Raw genomic sequence first — 9,873 nt, forward strand, 5'->3', positions numbered from 1 at the left:
AAATTGCTGAAGAGTTCTCCAAAATGAAGAAGTGTGTTTTGCTGTGTATAATGCACACATTTTTGCCCAAATTTTTGAGGAAAAAATAAGGGCGCATGTTACATATGGGTAGTATAATTCCCTATCTATATAAATGTTTTTAATTCTTTTATTTATGCTTATATGTTAAAAGTGTAACTCTAGGTAACAATAACAATATCCTTATGCAAAATAAAACCCTGGGATATGGTAATTGGTTTTATTGAACTTAACCATGAACTGTCATTATTGTGGTTTTAATTTGTATTTTCTTGGTGTCTAATGATGTTGAGCATCTTTTCATGTAATTATTTGTTATTCATATATTTTCTGAAGTGTCCGTTAAAATTTTGGCCAATTTTTGTTCATGTTCTCTTATTATTGAATTGCAAGAATTACTTATAAAGTTTGAGTAGCAGTCATTTATCAGATATGGATGTTGCAACTAATTTTCTTAGTGTCTGTGGCTTGCCTTTTCATTTTTTAATGGTATCTTTTGAAAAGAAGTTTTAATTTTGATGTAGTACAGGTTATCAGTTTTTTCTTTACTGTTTTTGCACATTCTGTCTGACCAGAGAAATAGTTTTCTACCAGAAGGTTATGACTCAGTATTATCCCACCTAAGATAACCACTCTTCTGCCTACTGTCATCATTATTACTGTTTCCTTTTTGAATTGAATGATACACTATGAATCTTTGGTTCTGGCTTCATTTGCCGAATATTGTATCTGAATGTTCAGCATGTCCATCTTTTTTGTTTGTTTGTGAGATGGACTCTCACTTTGTTGCCCAGGCTAGAGTGCTGTAGCATCAGCCTACCTCATAAGAACCTCAGACTCCTTGGTTCAAGTCATCCCTCTTTCTCAGCCTTCGGAATAACTGGGACTATTAGCTGCCACGACACCCAGATAATTTTTCTATTTTTAGTAGAGATAGTGTCTCACTCTTAATCAGGCTGGTCTCAAAATCCTGAGCTCAAGCAGTCTTCCTGCCTCGACTTTCCTGAGTGTTAGGATTACAGGCATGAGCCACTGTGCCCACCCTGTCCATGTTTTTTGATGCAGAAGTTCTGTTTTATTATTGTGTGGTATTCCATTTGTTAACTCTACCACAGTTTATTTGAAGGACATTAGGATTGTTTGTAGTTTTTGGCTATTTTGAATAAAGCTGCTGTGAATATTCTTGTATTTATCTGTTGATGGGCATGTACATTTATTTTTCTTGGGTGTATTAGGAATGAAATTGCTAGGTTATAGGTATATGTTTAACTCTAATAGTACTGTGAAATAGTGATTTTACCAAGTTTTACTTCTCCCCTTGGTTTTGTCAGTTCTTCTAATTTTGACCATTCTAATGGGTGTATGTGGTATCTTATTAGTAGTTTTAATCTGCACGCCAAGTTAAGCTGAATGACTTTGTAGACCTTCCCCCATACTAAGGTTTTCTGTTTGTTTTTCAAAGTGTCAAAGATTATGGCTGTAGGTAACACAAGGCTTTAAGTAACAGTAAGTGTTCTTGGGTTTTATGTAAACACAATGAATCTTTGTATAGCTGATTTTTCTGTGTTAACCTTCCCCTCTTTTCTAGGATATGCTGACAGCATTGGTTCTCACTTGGCTGCACATAAGAATCACTTGTCTATTGTATAGGAATTTACTGGGACCCATCATTAAATCAGGATCTCTGAAGAGAGGTTAAAAAGCTCCCTGGATAGTTCTAAGATGCAGAATGTGTTAGTCTGTTTTTGTATTGCTGTAAAGGAATACCTGAGACTGAGTAATTTATAAAGAAAAGAGGTTTATTTGGCTCATGACTTAGCAGACTATTCAGGGAGATGGCCACCAGCTTCTGCTTCTGGTAAGGGCTTTAGGGAGCTTCCAAACAATTTGGAAAGCAAAAAGTATCAGACATATCACATAGCAAGAGAAGGAGTAGGAGAGAGCCCATGTTCTTTTAAATAAGTCAGTTCTCACATGAACTAATAAAGAACTCACTCATTATCTCAGGGCCAGCACCAGCCTGTTCGTGAGGAATCTACCCCATCACCCAGCTGCCTTCCAGATTCAATACTGGGAATCAAATTCAACATGAACTTGGAGGGGCCAAATATCCAAACTGTTTCACAGAGAGTTGAGAATCATTGGCATGTATGAATGAAATGTTCCATTGCCTCTCCAGAGGACTTGCTGTACCTTTCAGGAATGAAGCACCAGCTGTAAAAATCTTTATTAGGGATGTGCTATGTTAATTTATTCCCACCTTTGACCCATTGAAAGGATTTAAGAAGTTAGTTTCCAGTTCTCACTATTTTGGTTGTACAATAGACTAATGCTCGATGTCAGTTCCACTCTCATGTTTTTTGATTTTGCATTTTTCTTCATGTTACAAGACTATTTCTACCTTTTTTTTTTTTTCTTGAAACATTCTCACTTTGTCCCCCTGGTAGAGTGCTGTGGCATCATAGCACCCAGCAACTTCAAACTCTTGGGTTCAAGCAATCCTCTTGCCTCAGCCTCCCACATAGCTGGGACTACAGGTGCCCACCACAACACCCAGCTATTTTTAGAGGCGAGGTCTTGCTCTATCTAGCTCAGGCTGGTATTGAACTTGTCAGTTCAGGAGATCTGCCTGCCTCGACCTCTCAGTGTGCTAGGATTACAGGCATGAGGCACCACGCCTGGCCCTAATTCTACGTTTAAAGTACATTTTACAACATACGAATCAAGAAAATTACTTATTATAAAACAAACGTACTTTTTTTGTTAGTACCTAAAGCAGTATTGTAGTTACATGGGAGTATTTGTTCAGTTTTGATCTTCTCAAAAATGATTGTGGTTTTAGAATGTATTTGAAATTAACAAGGAACAAAAGAAAAGACCTGTAATTTTGTTATTGCTTTATGAAAAGTGAATAAAATGTGCTCAGCGTTTTGTTCATGAATATAATAGTAAATCCAACTTCCTGTTTGTGTGTAGATTTGCCACATGAGAATGTTTTTAGATCATCTCCAAATAGATACCATCATTACCTGGAATGTGATATCCACAAATATTGGATTTTCAAAGATTGCACTATTGTAGAGTATATACTTTCTAACTTGGAAATAATTCAGTGGTGGTTAGTGCTAGTTTGTACTAACCTGCAAAAGCTGACTATTAAGATTTCAAGAACTTGTAAGCCAGGTGTTAAACACAGCTATTATTTTTTAAATTACATAAATTTAGGCTCAGCATGGTAGCCCACACCTGTAATCCTAGCACTCTGGGAGGCAATGGATTGCTTGAGCTAAGGAATTAAAGACCAGCCTGAGCAACAGTTAAGACTCTGTCTCTAAAAATACCCGGGTGTCATGGTGGGCACCTGTAATCCCAGCTACTTGGGAGGCTAAGGCAAGAGAATCGAGAATCGCTTAAGTATAAGAGTTTGAGGTTGCTGTGAGCTATGACCCTACAGCACTCTACTGAGGGTGACATAGTGAGACTCTGTCTCAAAAAAAAAGCCACAGTAGGAGTACTGATACCACAAAACGGCAAACATTGAAGTGAGAGCTTTTTTTTCCTTTTTTTGTTTTTGTTTTTGAGCCAGAGTTGTTACAGAGTGCAACATTTTAAAGGACCACCAGAGACATCAATTAATTAAAACCAATTTAAGGAGTCTTTATTAGGTAGGCCAACCGACTGTCCCTGTACGTGGATACAGAGGGAACAGTACAGGCCATGAGAAGGGAAGGGTTTATACCGGGTAAATTATCTATACTATCAGGGGGCTACGTGCAGTCCAGCCAACAAGCAAGCAACTGACTTTCATCATTGGTTTGTTACAGAAGCAAAAAACATTTGAGCACTTACAGTTACAGCAGTCACAGATCAGCAGTCACAGATCACAGGTCTGGGCAAGAAAACAATTTTACTCTGAACAATGGGTCAGGCAATAATTGCAGTGCCACACTGGACGCTTCTCTTGTTCCTTAATTTTTATTTTAGCTACTTTACTTCCTTCTTTCAAGCACAGGTTAGGGGTTTCGGGGGTTTCCTATCCCACCTCAGTGTCTCACTATGTTGCCTTCAGTAGAGTGCTATAGTGTCACAGCTCACAGCAATCTCAAACTCTTAGGCTTAAGCGATTCTTTTGCCTCAGCCTGCCAAGTAGCTGGGACTGTAGGCACCCACCACAAGACCCAGCTATTTTTTTGTTGTAATTGTCATTGTTGTTTACCTGGCCTGGGCTGGGCTCAAACCCGCCACCCTTGGTGTATGTGGCCGGCACCCTACCCGCTATGTACGAGCGCCACCTTTGTTTTTTCTTTTCTTTTCTTTTTTTTTTGTAATGTGGAGAACTGTTTGCTAAACATTTACCAGCATACAGCTGGAAGCATCATTTTTATTCAGTGAATGCCTATTGTATGGTTGCTACTCTTTATAAGTCCTTTAAATACATCTTTATTTAATTTCCTGAAGTGTTATTTGAGATGTGTATATTTTCTGAATTTTATAGATGAGAAAATAAGATTAACTGATGAAGATCACAAAGCAGCTGTTATAATGTACGACTGGGATTTTAACCCAGGAGTGTTGTACTGCAAAGTCCCCACCTTTCTCATTATACTATGTGGTCTCTCTGAGGCTTTGGAATAAGTCTTATAGAAAAGAGACCATTTGAATTGAGCTTTAAGTAAGATATGGACAGGTTCTTATTAGATTCTAAAGATGGGAGAATATTTTAAACATTGGGAACAATTTAACAGATGTTCACAGATATTAAAGAGCTTTTCATGTTCCAGAAATGACAAGTAGTAAATGTAGTGTTGAGAGATCTGTAGAACAGTAAAGAGAGGTAAACCTCAGAAAGTTGATTGGACTCCGTTGTGAAGGACCTTAAGTAACATGACTCTAAATACAAAAGAGATGCTATTTTTATTTCTAAAGGACATAATTATTTCCCCAAAGCCTTTGGGTAATTATTTTGGGTATCCAGCTTAAATTTAAATTCAATTTCAATTTAAAGAATGCATGAGGTATCGTGGAGTTTTTGGTTTGAGGCCCCATTTTGCTGATTTGTGTATTGGCCATTAATTTTCAGTACTATAATTAATGGTTAGTAAATGATGTTCCCCAAAGAGGGTCATTCTTAGTGGGAAAGAGAAGGTAAAGATAATAGTAGGAATGTTTGTGTATCTTTTGCAAAAGATATTCTCATTATCTGCTTTATGGGACAGAGTGGTATTGGCTTATCATTATATTTTTTATTTCAGAACATCTGTTTCTACGTAAAGTCACAAACTAGAGCAATACATAGTTCCACTGCTGTAATTTTCTCTGCTGTGTCTGCATCATGAACCGGGTACTCCCTGTGCCCTGGAATTTTTTCTGCAGTGGCCCCTGCATTGTAATGTTCCACAGGCTGGTTCACTTGTGTTTTCCTCTTGTTACTCTTTTCAGTTCATGCCATCTACAGCCCTGCCGTTATAACTTCCAGATTTATGTCTTCAGCCTGGAGCTCTAGACCTGCATTTCAAAAGTCTTAGTGTATTGGAGGACTTGGATACCCTAGAAACATTTTCAAAGTCAGAATGCCTACAACTGAACTCATTCTCTGAACCTCCTGCTTTTCCCACTTTGGTGAGTGACGCATTCATCTTCTAGTTGCCCAAGCCACAAGTTGGAGGGCAGTAGGGGAGGTAGGTCCTTCTAGATTCCTCCTCCATTTTCACTCCCCACACTCCAGTTATTCTATAAATCTCTTACTTCTGCCTCCTTAATGTGTCTTGAATCTACCCTTTTCTATTCAAAGAACTTTAATTCTGATCTTTAGGATTTCTTGCCTGAACTGTAAAATAGACTTACAAATAGCTTTCCTTACCTTCATTCTGTCAGTCTCAGAATCAGAAACCTCAGACGTCTGTTTCAGTTCTACTCTTATCCATGCCATTCCTTATAAGATCTCATGCTTCAGATGTTGGGGTTTCTCAGAATATAATATTTAGACACCTTAAAAAAATTTTATACAGACTTTCTAGGGCAGGGATCAGGCCAAATCCATGCTCATTCATTTATATAGTATCTGTGGCTGCTTTTATTTGTTTTGTTTATTTGGAGACAGAGTCTCACTCTGTCGCCCTGGGTAGCGTGCTATGGTATCATAGCTCACAGCAACCTCAAACTCCAGGGCTCAAGCAGTCCTCTTGCCTCAGCCTTCCAAGCAGCTGGGACTACAGTTACCAGCCACCACACCTGACTAGTTTTTGTAGAGAGGGGGTCTTGCTCTTGCTTGGGCTAGTCCTAAACTCCTGCACTCAAGCAGTCCACCACTCTCTGGCTCCCAGAGTGCTAGTGACAGGCATGAGCCACTGTGTCAGGCCTATGGCTGCTTTGAGGCTACAATAGCAAATTGAGCAGTTGCAACAGGGATGTTATAACCCACAGAGCCTAAGCTATTACTATTTAACCTTCTACAAGGTTTGTTGACTCCTGGTCTAAGTGATCTCATCCAAAGAGATTTAAATGCCATCTATACACTAATGTCTTTCATATTTCTTATTCGTGAGTTCAAGCTATGTAATTAGTTGTTACATTGTATTTTTAAATTTTATATTAATTTTTATCATTGTATCATTGTTTTTAATTGTATTGTTTTCCTGAATATTTTCAACCCGAGTTTGGTCAAATCCACAGATGGGAAACCCACAGATATGGAGGGACACCTGCATTTTAGAAAACAGCTTGTGGGAGGTTAAACTGAAAGGAAAGAACAGACTATTCAAGCTTTTCTCTGGAGTTTGGGGTTATATATCCAATACACCTGCTTTCTCCACTTGAATGTGTAATAGGCTATAAACCTAATATGTTCTAAACAAAATTCTAGGTATTTCCCCTACATTGTGCTCCTCTCCCTCTCTTTCCCTGCTCTTTTAATGGGAATTTCATCTTCGCAGCTATTCGGGCCAAAACTCTATCCTTGTCCTCCCCCTTTTCATTTTTCACAACTGTCCGTAAGGACTTCCTATTGGCTTTACCTTCAGAATATATTTGGAATCTAGCCACTTCTTATGTCCAAAGTCCTGTCACTCTGCTCCAAGCCACCATCCTTTCTTGCCTAGGTTATTCCAGAAGGCTCCTAATTGTTCTCCTTGCTTCTGCTTATTAATTCAGCAGAGCAGCAAAAGACCAATCCTTTTTAAACGTAAGTCAGATTGTTTCACTCCATTGTTCAAAACTGTCAGGTGGCTTTCTCATCTCCTTCAGAAAAGTTCCAGAGTTCTGATGGTGGTCTCTCAGGCCACACATGTTCTTTCTCCTGGCTGCCTCTCTCCATTTCCTCCTGTTCCCCTCTTGCTCTCTCCCCTCATGCCACATGGCCTTCTCGTCTGTCACCCCTTAAAAAGCTGAACATGATCCCTTCTGTATTTGTACTTACTGTTTCCTCTACCTGTTCGAACTACTCCTACTTCATCACTCTCCCCCTTTATCAGGGCTCACAAAAATATGATACCTCTTCTGAGGTTTTCCCTGACCACCTTATCTAAAACAGCACAACCATGAACACTTTGGATTCTTTCCTTTAGTAACATGCATATAAATTTCCATTGTTTCTTCTCATGGTTTGATAGCTCCTTTATATTTAGTGCTGAATAGTACTCTATTTATGGATATACCAAGTATATCCATTCACCTACTAAAGGACAGTGTTTTCTTCTAAATTTTGGTAACTATAAATAAACCCCACTGTAAACATCTTCGTGCAGATTTCTCTATAAGTTTTCAGTTCATTTGGGAACATACCAAATGAATGCTAGATTGAATGGTAAGAGGATGTTTAATTTTGTAAGTAACTGCCAAACTATCTTTCCCAGTGACTGTACCATGTTGTGTTCCCACTCTCAGACATGAGTGTGAGTTCCTATGGCTCTACATCCTTGTCCTCTTTTTCTCTTAATGCAAAAATTAAAATATATCCCCCCCAAAAAAACCCATTTTAATATGTATATAATGACTTAGGATGTTGAACATCTTTTCATATGCTTAATTGCCATCTGCATATTGTCTTTGATGAAATATCTGTTCAGGTCTTTTGCCCATTTTTCAGTTGGGTTATTTGTTTTCTTATTGTTGAGTATTGAGTTCTTTATGTATTTTCAGGGATGTCCAACCTGAGTCTCACAGGCCACATGCAGACTTTTTGAGGTTTGTTTTGCTTGTCTGTGTTGTCGGATGTCATGAAAATTATGCACTGACTGTTTTTTGGCTCACCATCTTTTATTAGTGTCTGTTAATTTTACTTTACTTTTACATAACTTTTTACTTATTTTTTGGGACAGAGTCTGACTCTGTTCCCCAGGCTAGGGTGCCATGAGGTCAGCATAGCTTACAGCAACCTCAAACTCCTGGGTTCAAGCCATCATCTTGCCTCAGCCTCCCAAGTAGCTGGGATGACAGACCTTTCCAAAACGCCTGGCTAATTTTTCTGTTTTTAATAGAGAGTAGATATTACTCTTACTCAGACTGCTATCGAACTTCGGAACTCAAGACATCTTCCTGCCTTGGCTTCGCAGAGTGGTAGGATATAGGGCATGAGCCACCGCACTGGGTCACATTTGTGTTTCTAATATGGTCCAAGACAACTCTTCTTCTTCCAGTGCGTGGCAAGAAAAAAAGGGTTGGATACCCCTGACAGTTATTTATCAGATGTGTCCTGTGCAAATATTTTCTCCCAGTCTGTACCTTGTCTTTCCATTCTCTTGACATTGTCTTTTACAAAGCAGAAAATTTTAATTTAATTTAATTTTTTTTTTTTTTTTGAGAGAGAGAAAGAATCTCACTCTGTTGCCCTGGGTAGAGTGCTGTGGCATCATCATAGCTTACAGCAACTTCAAACTCCTGTGCTCAGGAGATCCTCTTGCCTCTCTCAAGTAGCTGTGACTATAGACACCTGCCATGACTCCTGCCTAGTTTTTCTGTTTATAGTTGAGATAGGTTCTTACTCTTGGCTTGGGCTGGTCCCAAACTCCTGAGCTCAGATAATCTACCTGCTTTAGACTCCCAGAGTGCTAGGATTACAAGTATGAGCGACTGTGCCTGGCCCAGAGATTTTTAATTTTAATGAAATCTAACTTATCATTTAATTTACATAGATCATGCCTTTGTTGTTATATCTAGAAAGTCATCACCATACCCAAGGTCATCTAGATTTTCTTCTTTTTCTTCTAGGAGCTTTATAGTTTTGTATTTTACAGTTAGGTCTATGATGAGTTCTACTTTGAGTTAATTTTTATGAAAGTTGTAAAGTGTGTGTTTAGATTCATTGCGTGTAGACATCCAAGTGTCCTAGCACCATTGTGGAAAAGTCAGATTTTTTCTCCATTGTATTGCATTTGCTCTTTGTCAAAGATCAGTTGACTGTGTTATTGTGGATATGTTTCTGGGCTCCCTGTTATCTTCCATTGATCTAATTGTCTGTTCTTGTACCAATACCACATTGTCTTGATTACTATAGCTTTATAGCAGCAAGTTTGTAGTTCTGCTACTATAATAGACATAGAATTATTTTGATAAAACTTGCCAACTAGGGTTTATAGATTTTTAAGCTAGTAATCTGTTCCCAACATAATTCTCCTTTTTACTCTTGGGCTCTCATTTCTCTTTGCAGTATCTCAGTTGGAAAATAGAGCTGCTGTAGCTGCATTAACAACCATGCTTGGCTTTCTGTAATATTTTTCCACTTCTAAGTGGTGGTCTATCATAATGCTATTTAAGAGCAAAGCTAGTGCATCCTGGCAAAAACAAGTATGTCATTGTTTTTAATCAAGATATTAAGATTGAGTGCAATTAAAACAATCAGATGCATTTTTTTTTTTTTTT

General features: G+C 38.3%; 1 protein-coding gene across 6 annotated transcripts in view; it reads left to right on the forward strand.

Moving 5' to 3' along the window:
- Nucleotides 1-9,873, forward strand: part of ARFIP1 (ADP ribosylation factor interacting protein 1) — a 108,281-nt gene that overhangs the window by 30,301 nt on the left and 68,107 nt on the right. Inside the window, exon 2 of one of the 6 annotated variants that reach the window (XM_023513443.1) lies at nucleotides 613-615. The exons of 3 other annotated variants lie outside the window; for them this stretch is intronic. The gene's annotated coding sequence lies outside the window, so the exon portion shown is untranslated. Of the gene's footprint in view, nucleotides 1-612; nucleotides 616-5,501; nucleotides 5,638-9,778; nucleotides 9,799-9,873 lie in introns of those variants that run through there. 2 more of the 6 variants (XM_023513446.1, XM_023513442.1) reach the window with 2 other exon arrangements.

The sequence above is a fragment of the Otolemur garnettii genome, unplaced genomic scaffold, assembly GCF_000181295.1.
Source record: "Otolemur garnettii isolate 467f Iridium unplaced genomic scaffold, OtoGar3 scaffold00041, whole genome shotgun sequence".
Classification (NCBI taxonomy): Eukaryota; Metazoa; Chordata; class Mammalia; order Primates; family Galagidae; genus Otolemur; species Otolemur garnettii.